This window comes from Mus musculus, chromosome 4, assembly GCF_000001635.26.
Source record: "Mus musculus strain C57BL/6J chromosome 4, GRCm38.p6 C57BL/6J".
In the NCBI taxonomy this organism is placed as follows: domain Eukaryota; kingdom Metazoa; phylum Chordata; class Mammalia; order Rodentia; family Muridae; genus Mus; species Mus musculus.
This window is the reverse complement of record NC_000070.6, coordinates 12,172,369-12,194,740: the sequence shown is the minus strand read 5'-3', so window position 1 is coordinate 12,194,740 and position 22,372 is coordinate 12,172,369. Positions and strand designations below refer to the sequence as shown.

Below are 22,372 nucleotides of genomic sequence, written 5' to 3'. Positions count from 1 at the left end.
AAACCAGATACACTGAATCTAATAGAAGAGAAAATGGGGGAAAGTTGATAACACATGGGCACAGGGGATAGTTCCTGAACAGAACACCAATGGCTTATGCTCTAATATCAAATGGAACTTCATAAAATTGCAAAGCTTATGTAAGGCAAAGGACACTTTCAATAGGACAAAATGGTATCCAACAGATTGGGAAAAGATCTTTACCAATCCCACATCCAATACAGGGCTAATATCCAATATATACAAAGAACTCAAGAAGTTACACCCTAGACAACCAAATAATCCTATTTTTAAAATGGGGAACAAAGCTAAACAGAATTCTTAACTGAAGAAACTTGAGTGGCCGAGAAACACCTAAATAAATTTCAACATACTAAGAAATGCTTGCTGACAGGAGCCTGATACAGCTGTCTTCTGAGAGGCTCTGCCAGATCCTGACAAATACAGATGTGAATGCTTGTAGCCAACCATCTGGCTGAGCACAGGGACCCCAGTGTAGGAGTTAGGGGAAGTACTGAAGGAGCTGAAGGGGCCTTATCTGGCATCAATGGGAGGGGAGGCCCTTGGTCCTGTGAAAGTTTGATGCCCCATTGTAGAGGAATGATAGAGTAGTGAGGCAAGAGTGGGGGGAGCACCCTCATTGAAGCAGGGTAATGGGGGGTAGGGTTGGGGGGATTGCAGAGGGGGAATCAGGAAAGGGAAAAACATTTGAAATGTAAATAAATAAAATATCCAATTAAAAATGTATAGACTTTAAAATAAAATTTAATACATTTGACACAAAAAAAACTTTTAGCAAAGCAATTTTATGTCCCAGAAGGAACATATGATAATGGACACTCTGAACAGATTAATGTAGGTCTAGAGACAAGAAACAAGTTTGTTGTAGGCTAGTTCCCCTAGTTAATAGAGAAGACACATGTGCAGATGTCTGGATCCATGTGCAGATACTGAAAGGCAAGAGTACAAAATAAATCATCAGTTAAACTCAGAAGTAAGACGTTCCCAGGTCTTCCTCATCTAAAGAACCAGGTAAGAAAGAAAGACTCCCCTAATATCATTGAAAGGGGCAACGAAGAAAAGAATCTGAATCAGAAAGTACATTGCTTTGAAAGAGTCAATAAATCATGATTAGATGTGCAAGCTCTTCCAAATAATTTCATTATTTGTATTTGGCGTCAGAGGCTTCATTCAGGGGCAATAACAATATCCAATTGCCATAGCATAGTCAGTAATGTCCTCATGAGCATATCTTACCTGTACTGAAAGGGAGAGACCAAAGGAATAAGAGGCATGTATTGTGGAACTCCAGCCTCAGATCACGGCATAGTTGTTGCCATCTTAAAGCAAGAACAACTATCACTCATAGGAGACACATGCTGAGTCTATCAACATCCCCTCCTAGGACATGGGAAGTGATCAAACCCTGAACTGAGATTCAAGCACTTAAACACACATACCCAGCTCCATGTAATCTTGCCCAGCTGTTAATGTTGTGGGATTGTGCTAGAGTATATAGAATGTGAAAGTTTGACTGGGGTTGGGGTCTCCACTGATGTAGTTCTCATAAGTTGCCACCCATACTGGAGTAGGCTATGGGGAAAATGCAGCTGGTTTTGAGTCACCCATGTTCATTTAATTAAGTCCTCACTGTATTAGTTTGGGTTCTCTGGAGTAACATACCTGATAAGAGATTTATTAAAATGACTTAAAAGCTGTGGTCCAGATAATCCAAAATGTCTATGTACAGAAGGCCCAAGAATCCAGTGATTGTTCCTAGACTGGATATCTCCACTGATCTTCAGTGTACACCAGAATCCATAAGCAGAGTGCAGTGAAGTTGAACATCTGAGTTGAACCAGCCAGCCCCAGTTCAGAAAGAGCTAGGAATTGTAAGTTTCTTCAGCAGTAGGCCTTTAAGACAACAATCTTACCTGGCGAATAAAAGTTACTTTTATGTGTGCCCTCCACTTGGGGGGTCTTAGGTCATTTCAGATGTAGTCAAGTTGAAAACCAAGAATAACCATCATGCTTACCTATGCTCCTGTAAATGAGAACAGTAAACTCAATGGTTCATCAGGTTTAACTTGGATAGAACCATTTCTTTGATCTGCCATTGGAACTCCACCTAGATGAAGAAGTGTTTGATCATATCATCTCAAGAAAAACAGCAAAACACTGAGATGATCTCTAAGAACTCCTGGTGTTCCCAGAAAAGAACTCCAAGTAAATTTAAAAAGCAAAAAGCAAAAGCAAAAGCAAAAACAAAAACAAAACAAAACAAAACAAAAACAAACAAACCAAAAAAAAAAAACAAAAAAAAAACTATGCAACGGAAATTCCATGGATCATAAAGCCTACCGAGGGCTCTGCAAATTGGGGAGAGCCACAATGAATGTTATTCTCCATGCCATAGCCACGTGCCCCTCCTTATTAAGAGGACCCCAATTTATCCTGATTAGTAAATTTCTCTATTAGATCAGCTATTATAGCTTTCTTTGAAAAGACAATGAGTCAATATTTAGCTCATGACATGTAAGCTAGTTGTTTGGTGAGACATTTTTTAAATCTGTAAAGAGACATAAACCTACATGGTAAAGTTTTTAAAATGTTTTTATTATTTTCTGTGAATTGCATACAGGTCTGCAATATTTCCATCAGCCTCTAATCATACTATTACCATCCTAACTCCTTCCTAATCCACCCCACAACCTTTGCCAGAGTTCTGAATTTTAGAAATATCTTCTTAACTTTCCACTTTTCCAAAATTTGTCAGAAATCAAAAACCTGCATCTAATGCCTGAACTGAAATTCTACTACAACATCTGAAAGACGTTTGCTTTCTGGGCCTCTACAAATCACTGTGCAACTCACCTCTGCGCATCTTTTACGTGATGCAGAAATAAACAAATGACTGTTTCATTTACACCTAGCAAAGTTAGCATCTCTAGAGCCAACTGTGCAATGGTGAAGAACAGGATCAAGAACAATTTTCAATTCTGATGTTCCATATAGTAAGGTAAGTGAAGCCACAACAGTATACTTCAAAGTACCCAGAAGGAAGGGAATGCTAGAAAGAAAGGGGGAGCCAAATAATTAGATAAATTAATTGGGCACAAATACTTCATGGTATACATAAAAATACATTCAAACTAGGACCTACAATTTAAAATGCCTGTCCTATAAAGGTTATTAAAAACAACATGAAAAGATAATTGTGCGGATACGTCAGAGAAAATAAAAAATAAACTAGGGTGAGGGTTAGGGGTGGAGCTCAGTGTGGAGTGCCTGCCTAGCATGCTTGAGGCTCCAGGTTCAGTCACCAGCACCACATTAACCAGGCATGGTGGTGCCACCCCCGTGACCCGGCACACAGTGGCAGAAGGTTCCGAAGGTCAAGCTCATCCTAGGCTGTGTAGCCTGAGCCCAAGCTTTGGAGCTTGAGTCCAGCATGGGCTGCAGAGACACTGTTAAAAAACCACAAATGGAGGAAGGGAGGGGAGAGAGAGGGAGCACACCAGCTGTTCCCACAGCAATGTTGGACTGAACGCCTCACTAGGAATGTACAGCCTTTCTTGGTTTTGATTTGGTTTGGTTATTAACTTTAAATTAAACAAGAAAATCAAGAAGGAAGAGCAACGCGTGGATACTTCATTCCTCCCTAGAGTAAGGAATAAAATATCCATGGCAGGAGTTGCACAGACAAAGTTTGGAGCATAGACGAAAGGATGGACCATCTAGAGACTGCCCCACCCGGGTGTCCATCCCATAATCAGCCACCAAACGCAGACACTATTGCATACGCCAGCAAGATTTTGCTGAAAGGACCCTGATATAGCTGTCTCCTGTGAGGTTTTGCCAGTGCCTGGCAAATACAGAAGTGGATGCTCACAGTCATCTTTAGGATGGAATACAGGGCCCCCAGTGGAAGAGCTAGAGAAAAGTACTCAAGAGCTGAAGGGGTCTGCAACCCTATAGGCGGAACAACAATATGAACTAATCAGTACCCTCAGAGCTCGTGTCTCTAGCTGCATATGAATCAGAAGATGGCCTAGTTGGCCATGGTTGGGAAGAGAGGCCCCTTGGTCTTGCAAACTTTATATGCCCCAGTACAGGGGAACACCAGAGCCAAGAAATGGGAGCGGGTGGGTAGGGAAGCAGGGCGGGGGGAGGGTATAGGGGACTTTTGGGATAGCATTTGAAATGTAAATGAAGAAAATATCTAAATAAATAAATAAATAAATTGGAATCTCAGATTCTTTGTAAAACTGAGAGACTCCAAGTCTCGAGCAGAGAAGATACAAAGCGAACTTGTCCTATCATGCATTCACCTAAGGCCAGCTTCACTGATTTTAGAAGTTTCCAAACAACTTTTTCTTGGTTTCAAGTAATGTAATCCATTCAGAGCTGTGCACATACAATTAACACAGTTTGGCACTGACACAACAATAAACAAAGAGGCCAATGTGAAGAATGCCTATAAACAGGCCAACCTATGTCTATAAACTTGGCAGATGAGAGAAATAGTAATGAAAATCCGTTGGGGGGATGAATTATTCAATAAATTAATTTGGCACAAATGGTTAGTCATATTTTTAAAAGATAAAATTACATCCTTACCTCATAGTATACATTAAAAAATGCATTCAAAATAGACCCTACAATTGGAAACTCCTGTCCTATAAAAGTTACTACCATCAACATGAAAAGACAAGCTTTGTGGATACACCAGAGAAAAATCAAGTACATATGTGTTACAGCTCATCATGTGCCAAGAAAAAATATGAATAACCAGTATCTTATAAGGAATACAACCATTGTAATTTAATCAAACAGCAGAAGTCTACATTACACTAAGTGTAACATGCAATGTCATGATAAAGGTGTAAATTATAAAAGGTTTGCAAATGATGGTTATCAGGTTATAATGCAAAAAAACCTACTATATTATACATGCACACAGAGGGCAGAAATGTAAAGAGCACATGTAAAGGAGACTTTTAAGACAGATCAATCATTGTGACTGTGAGAAGTGGTGGTCAGAGTGATGTATTTATCTGCAATGAGGAGAGGAGTTTGTCTTATCTAGGACTTTTGATTATTAAAAATATGAGAGATGGCTGGGAAGATGGCCCCATGGTTAAAGCACTTGCTGTGCAGTGTGAGGGGTGGAGTTTGGATTCCCAGAGATTGCACAAAGCTGAATCCTAGCACTCCCACAGTGATGTAAGAGGTAAAGACAGGAAAATCCCTCTCAAGTTTGTGGGATAGCTGGTCTGGATACACAGCAGCTAACAAAGAAGAGACCCTGTCCCAAAGTAGGTGAGAACCAACACCTGAGGTTGTAGTGCCAGGAAAGTATTAAGGAACCCCAAAATACCAGACAGGAGCTGGTCTGACACAATTACATCGAGTTAGCTCAGGCCCCTCACCTCAGCCTACCGCACAGGATGGTTTTGGTGGAGAGAAGCCCCAAACATCTATTGGGGTAACGTGTTATAGAAAGGCAACAAATGTGTGTGTGTGTGTGTGTGTGTGTGTGTGTGTGTGTTATTTCTAGCCTGGCCAGCATATAATTGGAGAGCTACAATGGCCTTTAGCATAATTGGCTGGTGCTGGGAGTCAAACCATAAATTTAACTTCTGCTTTCCTCTGCAGTGGTGGTTGTTAGGCAGAGGATGGGCTTGTTGGGGATTAACCTGGTGTCTTAGTCAGGGTTTCTATTCCTGCACAAACATCATGACCAAGAAGCAAGTTAGGGAGGAAAGGGTTTATTCGGCTTACACTTCCATGCTGCTGTTCATCACCAAAGGAAGTCAGGACTGGAACTCAAACAGGTCAGGGAGCAGGAGCTGATGCAGAGGCCATGGAGGGATGTTCTTTACTGGCTTGCCTCCCCTGGCTTGCTCAGCCTGCTCTCTTATAGAATCCAAGACTATCAGCCCAGAGATGGTCCCACCCACAAGGGGCCTTTCCCCCTTGATCACTAATTGAGAAAATGCCTTACAGTTGGATCTCATGGAGGCATTTCCTCAACTGGAGCTCCTTTCTCTGTGATATCTCCAGCTGTGTCAAGTTGACACAAAACTAGCCAGTACACCTGGAGACACAGGTCTTGTTGGGGTTAGCCTAGAAACTAGAGCTAGGCTTGGGTTTTTTTGGGAGGTAACTTGGAAACTAATGCTAGGTACCTGCCTGTTAGTTTACCTGAGTTCAAGTTCTCAAAAATGGAGTCTGAACATAAAAGATCTGGTCTCTCAAGATTTTCCTGTGATCATCACCCATACACCGTAACACTTCTTGTATATACACACACATTCCGTTTTTATAAAATTCCCTCTCTGCTCACTGTGTGTGCACATTTGGGGCAGGGTTGGAGGTATACTTTGCCTACTTACCCACTTGGGAGAAGGAAGAGAGAAGGAAGGGAGGTAGGGGGGAAGCTGTAACAGTATCACTTTATAGGGTTTTTAATGCCTTTCATCCTGATGGGACTTCTTATAATGAGCCTGCTATGTTGCAGTTTGCTTCTGAAACCCAAAGGGCTTCTCTTTATCTCATTCACTTACCTCTCACTGCACATTGCCTTGCTTAATGAGTGCTTTCTGTTCAAGGATGTAACCAGAATTCCACGTGCTTGTCATATCTCAAGTTTCATTTAGATGCCCTGGACCACGGAATTGTTCCAATTTTTCTCCGTTCTTGATGACCTCAAAGCTGTTGACAAGAATTACTCAGTAATGCTGTAAAGTGTCCCTGTGTTGGTGTATATTGGATGATTTTTCTCACGTCTCTGGTGGGGGTTATCAGCTTGGAAATCAAAGATCACAGATGTGTATGATATCATTTCCACTGTGCGGGGGTATTATTATTATTATTTGTTAATGTGTATAAGTGTTTTGTCTACATATATGTCTATGCACCATGTGTGTGTGTGTGTGTGTGTGTGTGTGTGTGTGTGTATGTGTGTGTGATTGTTTACCCTGGGAATGCACTTACAGACCATGTGGGGGCTAGGAATGAAGCCTGCATTCCACAGAAGAGCAGCCAGTGCTCTTAACTACTGAGCCATCTCTCCTGTCTTGTTTTCATTGTGTTTTAAAGTGATTCTATGTGTTACACACTAATAGAACCTCTTTTCACTGTCAGCATTGACAGGGACACCTGTTGAGGCAATTTGTCATGTTTCTCAAGCGTATCTTTATAGAGTATCTTTCTTTTCCTTTTTCCATGTTCCACACAGTCATTGTTTGTCCATGAGGACGGGGCAGGGTTACTCATCCAACTTGAAGACAGTGTGTCTGTATAGATCACATGGAGTCCTTATGCCTGGGAAGTCTCTATCTTCTCCATTTATCTCAATACTTGCTTATTCTCATTCAATCATTACCTTACCTTCTCGTGGACTCAGAGATATCCATCTTTCACTTTGGGTTAGAATCCAGAACTACTTTATTTTATTGCTCAGACTCTTTCCAACTTAGCCACTGAGAACTCATTTTAGAGTATCAGTGTTTTTTTTATATAGGGTTGAGGAAGGAAGTAGGGATTTTTGGTAAGGTTGAATGACATAGGGGGTGGGAAAGGGTGACAGAGGGTATGGGGTGACTGACAGGGCCAATGAAGATATTCTAGATCAGCGGTGGCTAGGCAAAGGCAGGCTTAAGCAGGTCATGCTAAGTCATTCTAGTACGGAAGTGAGCAAGATATTCTCTAAACTCGAGCAAAGGCTCAGGCTTCCTCACTAGGCCTCAGTATCTGGCTGAATAAGGCACAACACCCTTGAGGTCTGAGAAAAATCACAAAATGTTCCTGGCAGTAGCAAAATAGACACTGCAGCTGCAGCTAGCAGATAACAACAGAGTGGACGAAGAAAACATGTCTTTCCCAGGCCAAGCTGCTCCTTTTTGATATATGCTACCTCCTTATGGTTTAACCAGGTGCTGTCAACCAATTTGCTTAAAGGCCAACATCCCTTTACCCTCTCATGTATTGCCAACACTTGTAAACCCCTACTTACAGTTTTTTTTCCTTTATAAACCCCCTTTCCCTAGCTCTCAGGGCCACTCTCTTACCCTGTTGCATCAGGAAGGTTTGTGGCCCAAGCTTGAGCTTGAATAAAGACTCATGTTCTTGTATTGGAGTTGTGCTTCCCGGTGTTCTCTTTGGGGTTTTCTCGATCTGGGCACAACACTTCCTTTGTACCAGCTAACTTTCACAGTACCAGGTGGCACTGAACAAAGCACTATGGGATAAAAAACGTCAAAGGTCTTCCCCAACTGTGAACCATATGAATCACAAGCCCAATCTTCCAGGCAAGATGTGCTCACTGTACAACAGTGGCACTTTAGTTAAAATGTCACCAATTACTCTGATTGGATTGAAGCCAACTCCACAGAAGGGAATCCATTCCTAGTGATGTGTTAAAATAGCAGCTTGCATCTGAACACAGCACACTAGGCCAAAACAGTTCCAAGTGTAAAAAGTTTATTGGGACAGAGAAGAGCAAGGAAGGTTGTGGCAGAAAGAGAAAGGGGGGAAGGGAGAGAGGAGGGGGCATTTCTCTTATATATTTGGATGGTGACATGGTCACAGGTAAAGATAAAGGTGGGAGGTGAGTCCAGTGGATGCTGGGAATATGGTGGCCATTGTCTTGGCAACAAGTGTGTAGGTCACATTGTTGCCTATGTGATGTCACAGGTTTCAGAGGTCCTGATACCAACATACCTCCCTTCTTGTTATTATAAAGAGAAGGGGAAGAAATGAGGGGAAAGCTGGTGGTGAAAAGGGAATGAGGGTGGCGTGTCTCTTAAGCTGCTTCCTGCTGTCTAGGGGTGTTGTCCATTCTGGGGTGTGGCTGGCTTTCACCATTGGTATCTACTTGGTAAACCTTCGCATCAGGATCCTCTGTGGACAATGGCTCTTCTGTGGGCAGCAACTGGTAATCTTGCAACAGGAGCTGATTAATACTTTGGTTAGAAATTCTTGGTATCTGTTGATGAAGGAATGCAGAAACAAAATTAATGAGGCAGAGAGCAAATAATAATGCCAGGAGGATGACTAAGAAAGGTGTTACAAAAGGAAGTATCCATTTCCATATAGGATTTTTTAAAATACCAGAAGTGGAGGTCTCATGGTCCCCGAAATTCTTTATGTCTGACTGTAGCTCCTAGATTTTATTTCTTACTATTCAGGATTGGTTGATGTAGAAACAGCATTCTTCTTGAAGGAACAGGCAAAGACCACCTTCTTTAGCTGTCAGGACATCTAGCCCCCGTCGGTTCTGAAGCACCATAGCTGCCAAAGAATCAATCTGTTTCTGGATATGGATGGTACTTACTGGGGACCCAGGCTGATTTTGATGGTAGAGCTTACCAATACCTCCTGTCTTCCGCCTGGAATCCCATAGGTCTTATGTGTAGAAAAAGAGTGTCTTGCAGTGTTGATAGAAGAAATGATTGGTCCATGATCCTAGCATTGGTATATGACAAGACCAATATGGACAGCCCCCATATTAGTCTGACCATTTTCTACAATAATCTTTTGTTGGTCAAAGAGAAAGCAAGTATAGAGATCATAATATTTAGATGGGATAACAGATATAGAGATGAAAGCAATTTGGATTGGTTCCTGGCATCCAGCCATGGAGCAGTTTACTGACCCTATTTGGAAAGACTGTTTGTTATCTATGGGGGTTTCTTGGGCCTCAAATCTCCAGATGTAAGGGCTACTCTGGATGAAAATGAACAGTAGGGGGAAGACAGAAATCTATGTCTAATCCAGTGAGGTCGAGCTTGGCTTCCGGAGTGGAGTCTCATTTTCTGGGATTGGGGACAAGACAGGTGATCTCGACATCTTCTGGAACTTAACAGAACATGGTCCTGTTAGGGTCAATGCGTATGAAGAAGAGTCATTTTTAGGTGAAGGAATGAAAGGTTTGAGGTGAGACAGATGGATCCAATGAGAGAATCCCTGAAGTTTAGCACCTGTAGGGGTCATGAGGATTACTTTAAAAGGGCCCTGCCATTTGGGAGAGAGGGGTGAGGGCTGACAATCTGGAGGGGATAGAAGTACTCAGTCTCCAATGCTGACAGACAGTAGACAGGAGACAGTTTGTGGCCACGGTAGATGGTGGTCAACAAAATTCCATAGGAGAGAACAGAGGTGGCAAAGTAATGGGGGTGAGTAGATGATCTGGGAGGTGAGAACATTTAGGTGAAAGACCAGGAGTTAGGACTGGACATCCATACATGAGTTCAAAGGGTGAGATGAGGAGAGGTTGCTTGGGGAGAGGTTGTAGCCTGAAAAGAGACAGGGGTAGAAGTTTTACCCAATCAAGGTGAAGTTCTTGTGACAGCTTAACAAGAGTGGTTTTTAAAGAGCGGTTAGTTCTTTCTACCTTACCTGAAAATTGAGGGTGATAGGGAATATGAAAATGCCAGGGAATGTCTAGGGCCTTAGATAGGATCTGAGAAACTTGGGAAGTAAATCAGGACCGTTGTCTGATTGGAGAGAGGCTGGGACACCAAACTGGGGGATGATCTTTCTGAGGAGGAGATCAGAGACTGCCTGAACCCTTTTGTTAGATGTGGGAAATGCCTCTACCCACCCCCAAAAAAGTGTCCACCAAAACAGGAGGTACTTGGCACATCTGACAGTGGGCATGTGAGTAAAGTCAAGTTTCCAGTCAGTTCCAGGAAGGGAACCTCTAGCCTGATGGGTAGGGGAAGGGATGCTACAATACCTTGAGTTGAAGTCAGACATCTGAAAGATTTTGTAAGAAGCAGTGATAGATTTTAAAAAGCTTAGATCTTCAGGAGTAGGCTGTTTTCTTGACAAAAGAAGACAATGCTTGGCTGTTAGGATGAAAGAGTTGGTGAAGATAGGACAGAGTTTGGCGGGTGTCAGGGGATGATGGTGGAGATGTAGGTTGTAGTGTATGAATGTCCTGGGGAGAATGAGACAAGTCTAGGCTCCTAAGGGCCACAGCTCTAGCTGACTCATCAGCTCGATTGTTTCCCTTCGAGACAATAGAGTCATCCATCTGGTAGGATCTTCAGTGGATAATCCCAATAGCTGTGGGGAGATGGGAGGCTTTTAGCATGGCCATAATTTGGTTTGCATTAGTTACTGATCCTTGTGGTAAGTACCCTGCGCTCCTTCCAGATAGCAGCATAGGACAAGAAGATTTGGAATCTGTGTAGATGTTGAGGGATCTTCCCTGTACCAGTTGAAAGGCACGGGTAAGGGCTATTAGTTCAGCCTGTTGATGGGTGGTATGAGCAGGAAGAGCCTGTGCCTCTACCACTTCAGTGTTTGATACTATGGCATAGCCAGGTCTTCTGGCCCCTTCATATAAAAAGAAGCTGCCATCTGTGTACCAGGTATAGATGGCCTGAGGCAATGTGCCCTCCTGTATGTGTAAGTTTCAGTGCAGGAGTGAGATAGGGAGTGGTCAGTATTTGGTCGAGGAAGAAGATTGGAAATATTAAGAGGCAGGCATGATTGGAAGGTGAGAGAGGGATCTTCTGTTAGAGCTACCAGAAGAGAAAGAACCCTGGAGGGAAGTAGAGACTGTAAGCCTTTATAAGTTAGAAGCTGTGACAAGTTATGAGGAGAGAAGACAGTTATAGGTGACCCAAAGCTTAGTTTTTTGGTTTTTGTTTTGTTTTCTTTTTTGTTTTGTTTTGTTTTGTTTTGTTTTGTTTTTGACTCTCAAATAAGGAGTTCATCAGCGCTAAAGTGCGGATACAAGGTGTCTATTGTTGGATGGTTAGATCTAGTTTTTTCAACAAGTATGCTACGGGTGCAAGAGAAGGTCCCAGTTGACGACCTAAGACTCCAAGGGCAAATCCCTCTTTTTCAGTTATGTAGAGAGAAAAAGGATGAGTCAGGTCAGGGAGATGTAAAGCTGGAGCCTTGGGAGAGCCTGTTGGAACCTCTGAAAGGGCTTGGAAATAGGTTTGAGAAGAGGTTCGTGGGTGGGGCCTAACGCTGCTTCATATAAGGGGCAGGAAAGGAGGAAAAAGGAAGGAACCCAGGAACATAAAAAACTGGCTATACCTAGGAATGATAAAATCTCTTCCTTTGTAGAAGGAACAGTTCGAGACTGAATCAGATTATTCCTATCTAGGGTAATTGTTAGTCCCAAATAGGTGACCTGAGGGGTGGACAGTTGCACTTTAGAAGGTGAGACCCTGTAGTCTCGACTGGAGAGGAAATTTAGAAGAGCAGAGGTTTCAGCTTGGCTAATTTCTAGAGAGGGGCTACAGAGAAGGACGCCATCTATGTAAAGTATACTCTTGGATTTAGGGAGAGACAGAGAGAGTAAGTCAGAACCCAGGGCCGGGCCAAATAGATGTGGGGTGTCCCGAAATCCCTGAGGTAGAACAGTCCAGGTAAGTTGGGTAGAAAAGTGGGTATCAGGATCTGTCCAGGCAAAAGCAAATATGTTCTGTGACTGGGTGTCTAGAGGGATAGAGAAAAATGCATCCTTGAGATCTAGGACTGAGAAATGGGAAGTCCCCAAAGGAATAGTATAAAGAAGTGTGTAATGGTTAGCCACAATAGGATGGAGAGGAGCCAGTGCAGAATTAATATGCCTGAGATCTTGAACCAGGAGATAGGTACCATTAGGTTTCTTAACTGCTAGTATAGAGTTGTTAAAAGGGGAAGAGGTAGAGCAAAGGAGTTTTTTTTTTTTTTTTTTTTTCTCAAGAGATCAGAAATGATAGGCTTAATTCCCCTGAGGCTCTGGAGAGAAAGAGAGAGTATTGAGATTAGGTTAGGTACCTGGTAGAGTCCAGTAACTGGATGACAACAGGAGAATGGTGTTTAGCAATAGAAAGGTTTTGGATGTCCCAGACTCAGGCATCTATCTGAGAAGCTGGTAAAGGAAATAACATGGTAGTGTTAGTAGGTTGGCTGGCTTGAAGAAGGAGCAGAGGAACTGCTGGTGAGCTTGGGTTTAGGCAAATGGGGGAAGCAAAGGAAATAGAGGCCCCCAGCCTAGACAGAAGATCCCTTTCCAATAAGGGGACTGGACATGTTGGCACTACCAAAAAGGAATGGGTGAGAGGTACACCCCCTAAAAATACAACTAAGTGGTGGAGTCTGCTGAGGAAAGTAAGGCTGTACTCTTACCCCAACAACAGGAAGATGAGAAGAAGTGGATTCCCAAAACTCCATTAGGACCAAGTAAGTAGCTCCAGTGTCCAAGAGGAAAGAGATGAGCTGCCCACATGCCATGATATTTACCCGGGGCTCCCTACTAGTTATGGCACTGGTCAGTTCAGGAGAGCTCAGGCCACCTCAGTTGGCCATAGCCAAGCCTTAGCAGATCAGGTTGAGGGTTATCTAGGGGTGATGTCCCTCTGTTCTGTGTAGCATGAGGGCAATCGACAGCCCATTGTTCCTCTTGATGGCACCTAGGGCATGGTCCCCTTGGCTTGTGGAAGCTAGGGCAGGTTTTTGCCCAGTGACCTTGTTGACCACATGTGTAGCAGGTATTTGATGGTGTCTGAGTCTTAGAAGACCAGGAGTTCAGGGCAGTGGCTGGGGCTGGTTGGACAGCTTTTGCCAGCATATAGTATTTTTGTTTGAGGGCTTTCTCATCTCTCCCATGGTACACTTTGAAGGCCAGTGCTTAAACTTCTGCCTGTGGAGTTTGGGGTCCCCTCTCTAGCTTTTTTTAGTTTACCTCTTATGTCAGGGTAGCTCTGAGAAAAGAAGTAGGTCATCAGACGTTGCTTACCTTCTGGGTTTCCGGAGTCCAGATTGGTACGCTGCAATAAAGCCTTTGTGAAGTGTTCTAAAAATTGAGATGAATTTTCCTGTTTGTCCTGGACAACCTCTTGGAGTTTTTCAAAATTTACCAGCTTTAAGGCTGCCTTTCTTAGGTCCACCAAAAAACATGTAATAAACGTGTCTCTGGCTAAAATACCGCCTGCAGAATTATGATCCCATCAAGGATCCTGGTCAAGCACTGTCTCTGATTCACCTGGATATGCTCTGTCTGTTTGATGAATTTCATCTGCAGGCATTCTCACTTGCTCCCATCCTTACCTGCGTTCCTTGGGAAGTAAGTTATTAGTGAGTATCATATGTACATCATGGAAAGTCAAGCTGTAAGATTGAGTAATGTATCAAAACTCTTTAATAAAGGTGGAGGAGTTACAGGAGTTAGAGTCTGCTTTCTATTTAAGAAAGTTCACTTGGCGAGAAAAGAACATGTACTCTGACAAGGCCATCTACCCCAGCAACTTCTCTTAGGGGAAGAACCAATGTTGGGCCAGGTGTCCCTAGGGGAGAAGGACTTGGGGGGGGGGTTGGCTGTAGCCTTGGGGGGGATGAAGGTAGCTGCCAATATAGGGCATTTGGAGCGACCTGCAACTAGCACAGAAGAAGGGGAGGGGCCTGGAGAAGTAGAGGTAGCAGGCTCTGGGGTATCCTGGTGAGAAGGAGAAACTGAGGCAGCAGTTTGGGTTTTCGGCAGCATGGAAACAGGCCTGCAGCAGAAAGGAGGTGGTTCGTTAGCTGGATCTAGCATTGTAACATCATTTGGTGGAGGTTTTGTAGGTTTCATGGATAAGAGAAGTTGGGTTGGGGAACAAAAAGAGCACATGGAGGAATTGGAGTGAAGATAGATGAATGCCTTGACATAGGGAGCCTCTTTTCATTTACCAGCTCGCTGGCAGTATGTATTAAGATCCCTCAAAATAATTGGATCTAGGGTACCATTAAGTGGCCATTTGGAATTATTATCTAGCTGGTACTGAATCCAGACTTATTGCAGAGGTATATGAATTTTTATGCCTTCCAGTCAGGCATTAGCTTCAAAGATTTGAGATTTTCCAGGAGACATCCCAGTGGAGTGCCTGGAGGTACGTTTGAAGACATTGCAGCACCCATTGGGGGATTATTGGGTTATTCATACCGGCATCCCAAGAATAATTCAACAACCAAAAACAAATCAGCCAGGCTAGAGGCCCAAGTCGTCACAAGGACACCCTAGAGGCTACATAGTAAGCTCCGGACTTACTGTAGAAAGGGCTCTACCCTAGATCCAGGGGTTTCTTAAACAGCTGCAAGAGCTCGGAGAGGGAGGGGAGGGAGAGACACTTTCAAGGGAATGGTCATTCAAAGGGCCGATGTCCTAATTCGTATGGCAGCTGGGAGGCGTGACTATAAAATGCCAACCCCTTACTGCACAGAAAAAGCTGGCCAGGCCCTATCTGGGAAATTAGGGGCCCTCTTGCCGACCGACCCTACCAATTAAAATGCTGGTGTCTGTGTGAAAATTATAGCGAACTGGTAAATAGAAACCTAGAACTGAGTGGGTAGGTGTGGGTCTGGCAGAAGCAAGCCCCACAAGATGGACCAGGGCAGCACAGCTCATGTGGTAGAAGTTGTATGTCCCACTGTGTCAGTAGCAGCAGCAGGAGCTCACTGTGATGGAAGTCTGTGATTTCTCTAGCAACCAGCTGAGGGGCTGGGATGCTGCCAGTTCCTCTGCTCCCAGATGGCATACACAGCGGGCCGGGCAGAAGTTCCATCGGGCAGTGAGAGTTCTGGCCTGCTCCACTGGCGGTGGTTGTAGCTGAGTGGCAGTGGAGAGCCAACATACTCACAGCAGCCACGGTTGCAGGCTACGGTCGCTGGTAGCAGCACACTCTGCACATGGCTGTGATTCCACCACCTCTGCTGGTTCCCGCTGTGATGCTCCGCAGCAGCTGTTGGTGCTACCGCTGATTTTCCCGGTTTAGGCATCAAATGATGTGTAGAATGTAGAAAGAGAGAGAGGGAGAGAGAGGGGCATTCCTCTTATATACATGAATGGTGATGTGGTCATAGGTAAAGGTGGATGGAGAGCCCAATGGATAATGGGAATATGGTGGCCGTTGTCTTAGCAACAGGTGTGTAGGTCGCACTGTTGTCTATGTGATGTCACATGTTTCAGAGGTCCTGACACTAACACCTAGTACTATAAATGTATCGTACAGGAGGTCATAGGTCTAGACAGAAATTGAGTATGGTTTAGCTAAATTTACATAGTATTTCATTCTATATATTAATGTTAACACCCATAGACAAATGTTACACACAGCCTAACCAGAAAAGCATTTTAGCATTTCACAAAAGCATTTCATGCTGATGAGTAGAGACAAATTGCTGCACAAGGTTCTGAGAATAAGTGGCAAATGAGTCATTAGTTCTCATCAAGACATTTATACTGTCCCCTCTAAAACTCAGAGAACATTGCTGAAGGATGGGGGACAAAGTATATAAGAACTAGATAATAGGGGGATGGGCTGCAAAATGCCAGCACCTATGCAAGATACAGAGATTGCAGTCACAGCAGCACAGCTGCCTACACCAAGAATGGACCTGTCCATAATCAGGCATGGATGGAGAAGAGGCTCTGAAGAGCCGACTCTTCTGCAGAACTATGTGCTACTGATACATTCTGAGGGAGGAGGGAAGCACTCCCTTTAGGTGTATGCCCACTGGTGACTCCGCCTTGCTTTAATGGATAGTCCAAAACAACAGCCACACAACATGGTCCTGGTGAAACTGGATAGGCCAGTCATAAAATAAACCCAAAAGTCATGAATTTACTAATACATACAATGTGTGTGTGTGTGTGTGTGTCTTCTGTTAGAGAAAATGTCTACTTTTATACATTGACATTAAAGAAATTTGTTTAACCTACTTTCCTTTAAGGAAGACTTATAGGTAAAACGTCCTCTTTTCTTTGTCTAATTAAAAAAAAAATTAAGGACCAGTTCTTTTAAAGGTTATAATTTTTAGGTATTAACCCACTATTAGTAACTAAATAAAATATACTACAATTTTTATTAAGTATTTGTGTTTATTTGTTTTTCTTTGGTGAGGGGAAACTAAGAGCTGGGATGACCCCAGGGTCTTGTGCATGTTAAACAAGATACTCCTGTACTCCTGACATTATTGGCTCACTCATTAAGTGGGACAAGGGAAGTGAGAGAAAAAGCTTAGATTAGCAAAATAATAACATTTTTAAAATTATAATAATTCTAACTTACAGTGTGTTATAACCTCTAAATTCCAAAACAGAGGATTGGGAAGTATTCTTTAATGACCCATGGCAAGTCTAGCATATGGAACATGACTTTTTCTCCATATCTAATACTTAATTATAAGAGTATAAGTTAATTAAGCATGTCTCCATCAGGCCCCTCTTCAGCCATACTAAACAAACTGAGACTCATTAAATGTTTTTAAAAATAATGTTATGCTGACTTTAAAACACGCAGGCATCGTGTAGTTGTACTGGCAAAGGCAAAACCTATACTACTTGTAACCCAAGACAGTAATTCTCAGTCAGGACTGCTATGTTCAATGATGGATTTACCCTAAAACAAACACCCTCTTTCCTCCAAATAGAGAACAGAATTGAAATGTTTACATGTGTTAAGAACTTTGTAGAACAGGAATCTTGAGAGAGGTATAGGGTGATGTCCTTGCATCTTACTTCCGTTTCTTTTGCTGTGATGAACACCATTATGAAAAGCAATTTTCAGAGGAAAAGGTTCCTTTGGCTTAAGGTTATCATCTACCAATGTCGGGAAGTCAGAGCAGGAAACCAAGGCAGGAACTGAAACAGAACTCATGGAGGGCACTGCTCACTGGCTTGCTCCCCATGACTCCCTCACCCTAATTTCTTATACGATCCAGGGTCACCATGTCCAGGGATGACACGGCTGACATTGGGCTGGTCTTTCCCACATTGATCAAGAATGGAGAAAATGTCCTAAAGACTTGCCTACAGGCTAGTTTGGTGGAGATATTTTCTCAACTGAGGTAAGGTAGAATAGGATAGGAAAGAAAAGGGGAGTAGAGGGGAGGGGAAGGGAGGGGAGGGGAGGGGAGGGGAGGGAAGGGAAGAAGAGGGAAGGGAAGGGAAGGGGTGGGAGCTGACTCTAGAGGTTTCAGAGGAGAAGAATTTTAATATGTGGCTGAGAGACTGTTCTTGTGATATTTTGTTGAAGAATGTGGCTGCTTTTTTGCCCTGGTCTAAAAAGTCTACCTGTGGCTAAGTTAAAGAGATTTATATTAATTGCATTGACAAAGAAAGTCTCAAAAAACCTCAACAGACTTTGTTTTCTGATTAAGTCTTATGAAAAGTGTTTGAACAAGTGTAGCAAGCTGAGAAAGGAAAAATATGAAATGTATGGACATGAGCAGCTGAGGCTTGGGACTGTGAGAGGGCATGGAAGGCCATTGATAAAAGTGCAGCCGCAGTTGTAGTTGATGGCCCAGGTCAGAAGGGGTCATGCAAAGAACTTGAGGTTTGGCACCATGAAGAGAGGCTATTGATGAAGTCTATTGGCAGTCAAAAGACTCCGGCATATTAGAGAAGCCAGTAACATGGGATGACCACCAAGAACATCAGCAGCAGTGGAGTAGAGTCAACTACAGCCTAGAGTGCTACAGAGGGCAGAGCTGGAGAAGTGATGAAAGCCCTTTGGAGAAGCCCAGAAGAACATATATGGATCCTAGATATTAGAACAGGAAGTTGTGAAACTGAGGTTGATTTGGAGACCCCAAGATGTTAAGGATGCCAGAACCATGGAATACCTGCCAAGGAAAGCTGCTAATAGGGAGTAGAACCAGCCCAGGAGAAAGAAGTTTGTTGCAGTCAACAAAGATGGAAAAGGAGCTGGAGATCTGAAGACTGCTTTGACATCAGACGTGGAGATGCAGAGTTCAGAGTTTGCCCAGATGATTTCCTGTCTTGCTTTGGGGGTTAAAGTTAAGTGATTGGACAAATCTCAGAAGAGACATTGAACTTTGAACTTTTAACATTGTTGAGACTGCTATAGACTATAGAGACGTTGAAAATTGGACAAAACTTATTTTTTAATATGCTATGGCTAGGTATGGCCCCCATAGACACATGTGTTTGAACAAGCCTATGGGGGCCAGGGAGTGAACTGTGGTGGTTTGAATATGCTTGGCCCTGGGAGTGTCACTTTTAGGAAGTGTGACCTAGTTGGAGTGGGTGTGGCCTTGTTGGAGGAAGTATATCACCGTGTGGGTAGGCAATGAGACCCTCCTCCTAAGCACCTAGGAGCCAGTCTTCTCCCAGTGGCTTTCAGATGAAGATGTAGAACTCCTCCAGTGTTATGCCAGCCTGGACACTGCCATACTCCCACCTTGATAATGGACTGAACCTCAAAGACAACCCCAATTAAATAGTGTCCTTATAAGAGTTGCCTTAGTCATGGTGTCTCTTCACAGAAGTAAAACTCTAACTAAAATAAACCCTCTTCCACTAATCAGAGATCTGAATAGGTTAGAGCCTGCCATCTGGTGTGAGCTGACACTCAGACTAGGACTGAAACACACTTTTGAGGATTAGACCTCTAGCTTCCATAGAGATATTCGCAGCATCAGCTTTTCTAGCTCTTACACTTGAACTGTTGTTCCATGCTGGTTATCCCGTGTTGCCTCTAAGCTGCAGATCTTGAGGTCACTTGGCCCTTATAATCACTTGGATCATTTCCTTATAATGAATTTATATATTGTACTATACACATACACAACCTGTTGGTTCTTTTCCTCGGGAGAACCATGACTCATACAAGGACCAAAGTCAAAATTCATTAGTATTAGCCAAAATGTTCTGCAGGACCTCTCCTACCCATCCCCTCATCAAATTCCACAACCACCTCCACTCCTACTTCCTCACACACAAGAAAACTCTCAGCCATGGGGTTTTCACTCATTCATGTATTCATTGATGACTTCAGCTCATCTAACATAGTAAATCTGGCTGGCTTCCTATGCTTAGGTACCATGCATTCATCTAATCACATCTTCCCTAGCAAACCTCCTACCTGGCACTCTCCCAGAGTCCTTTCTGCCTCCCTGATGTCCCACCTCCTATTTCCTGCCTAGGCCATTGGCCATCAAATTTATTATTGACAGGAGTCACATCCATACAGATACAAGATATGCAATTTTAGAGGGAGAAAAGAGCTGTCTTGGGAAAGAAGGAGACAATTTGCCTATGCTGTCCCTCTCATTGGCCTAATTTTAATCCCCCTTTCTTCTAGTTAACCCCTTCTCATTCTTCTGGTCTTAGTTGAAATGCTTCCTCTTCACTGAACTTCTTCAGTGAGGTCAAACCGAAGCTCTGTTGTAAGCACATGTTCTCTTGGTGCCATGAAGGTCCAACTGATACATGGAATAACAAACAGAAGCAACCACTCCCTGGGCCCGTGATAATTAGTGTGCAATTTTAATGTGGACCATGTAACTTGTATCAACCAATAGTACCTAGGAATCCATGATAATTAGGCAGACACTTTAAAAGCATGTGTACAATGGGACTTGCCATGTCTTGCTGGCCAGTTTAGAAAGAAGCTATCTGAAGAATCCAGGCTGACCTGGTGGAAAATAAAAGGCATGTTGCCTCAGCTGACAGGTTCCCTGCTGCATGCATGGCATGTTAGGCCACCTGTATCTGTCTACTTTATATTATCATCATAAAATACCTGTGGCTAGTGGGCTGAAGCAGTGGATCAGAAGTTATGAGGGCTTATTGCTCGTGCAGATGTTCGTTTCATTCCCAGAACCGACATGGTGGCTCACAACAGCCTGCAACTCCAGTTCCAGGGAAACCTTTCTCTGGCCTTCCTGTGCACACAAGGTGCATATAAACTCAAGAGGCATTCACATAAACATAATAAATAAATAAATAAATAAATAAATAAATAAATCTTTCAAAAATACTTCAGGCTGACAAGTGTATACAAATACATGTTGATTTGGTTCACAATTCTGGCTAGTAGCTCTGCTCTGATAGACTTCATATAGTGGATTTGGTCATGATGGTAGCAACAGGTATAGATGGAAAAAGTCACATCCAGGTGGGGTAAGACTCTGGTCTATAACCTTTCCAGAAACTAATAATAAGAGACTCAAAAAAACAAACAAACAAACAAACAAACAACCACACACACCTTAATCCCTTCCAAGAGCGGTAGTCTCCATGGCTTTTAGGCTGCTCTCTAAATGTCCACACCTCTCACCATACATTAAAGAGCAAACCAAGCCTCTGCGTCATGTACTCTTTGAGAACACTCAAACCATATTCAAATTGGCCAGTTCTGCTTCAGCCTTCAGGGTACTCAGGCACTGTTTTGCACTAGGCTGGATTGGAAAAAATGAAGAATCACCAGACAGGGTGGGTCCTGGGTCTGCAGGAACTCTGTTGGCTGGACGTTTTTCCAGAGTTACAGCTCTCTTTATTTGAGGAAAATAAGGGCTATATAAACCTTGGGTAGTGGGTAGGTATTTTTCAGGGTGAGTGTACATTATTGGTTGGTACTGAGGTACTGGGAATGCTTCATCTGCATGAAGAGGAATTCCAGGTGCTTAAGCCTGTAATGTAGCCACCAGGCTATGTGACTACCTCAATGGTGGTAGAGGTGTGGGTCACAAGGATACATGCACTACCATGGCATGCAGGCCCAGAACAAGGAGGGAGCAATTCTTACTCCTACTGGTCTTAAGATGAGCTTTTAGGGGGTGGGGTTGGACACATCTGGCTCCCTACCTCCCAATTGCAGAACTTATTTGCTCAGCACCATAGCATTTAGTGAAATTATACTGCTAGTAACAGACTCGCCACCTGGAAAGGCAGGAAAGAACCTAGCTGAACAGAACCAAAGAAGAACCATCTGTGTCGTTTACAGAATCCTAAACTGACTAGTGGAGTTGTGGAAGCCACTAGGCCTTATAATTTGTTTATACAACGAAACCTGACACGGTAGCACATTTCTGGGCTGTGTTATATGTGTTTGACTGTTTGGCTAGCTTTATCATTCCACCAAGGCTGTGAGCACTGTAAGAGCAAAGACTTTATTCTCAGAAATTATGGGCATTTGAGAAGTAGACAAAGCTTGAAGTTGGACCCCAAGTTCACTCGGAAGAGAAGACTCCCTCTCAGAAGCTAGAGGAAGGCTCTGGGTTATCTGTGACTCTTCCAATTGGGGAACCTTCATTCAGGCCCATACCTCGACTGGGTCTAACAATCTTTTTCACAAAGTAGAAACTCAGTTACCTGCAAGAGGGGGAACAGATGGCATTAAAGACCAGTAAAGATGAGGGAGTAAGCACTGGTGTGCTTTTTTTTCTGTTTCTGTTTTGTTGTTACTGTTCTTATTTTTATTGTTGTTATTGTTGTTTGTTTGTTTCTGTTTGGTTAATTTGACCAAAGTTAGAGTTACCCGAGAAGAGGGAACATTCAGAAAATGTCCCTATCAGATTGACCTGTAGGCTGTTTTCTTGATTGATGATTGACATGGAAGGGTAGACAGTATTGCCC

At 43.2% G+C, this 22,372-nt stretch overlaps 1 long non-coding RNA gene across 1 annotated transcript; it reads right to left on the bottom strand.

Annotated features, from left to right (window-relative positions):
* Positions 1-8,470: 8,470 nt before the first annotated feature.
* Gm46846 lies at positions 8,471-20,708 on the bottom strand. Its single transcript, XR_001784247.2, has 2 exons — positions 12,793-20,708; positions 8,471-8,992 (listed from the first exon to the last, which is right to left on the bottom strand). It is a non-coding gene; the product is annotated as a predicted gene, 46846 (long non-coding RNA).
* Positions 20,709-22,372: the final 1,664 nt, after the last annotated feature.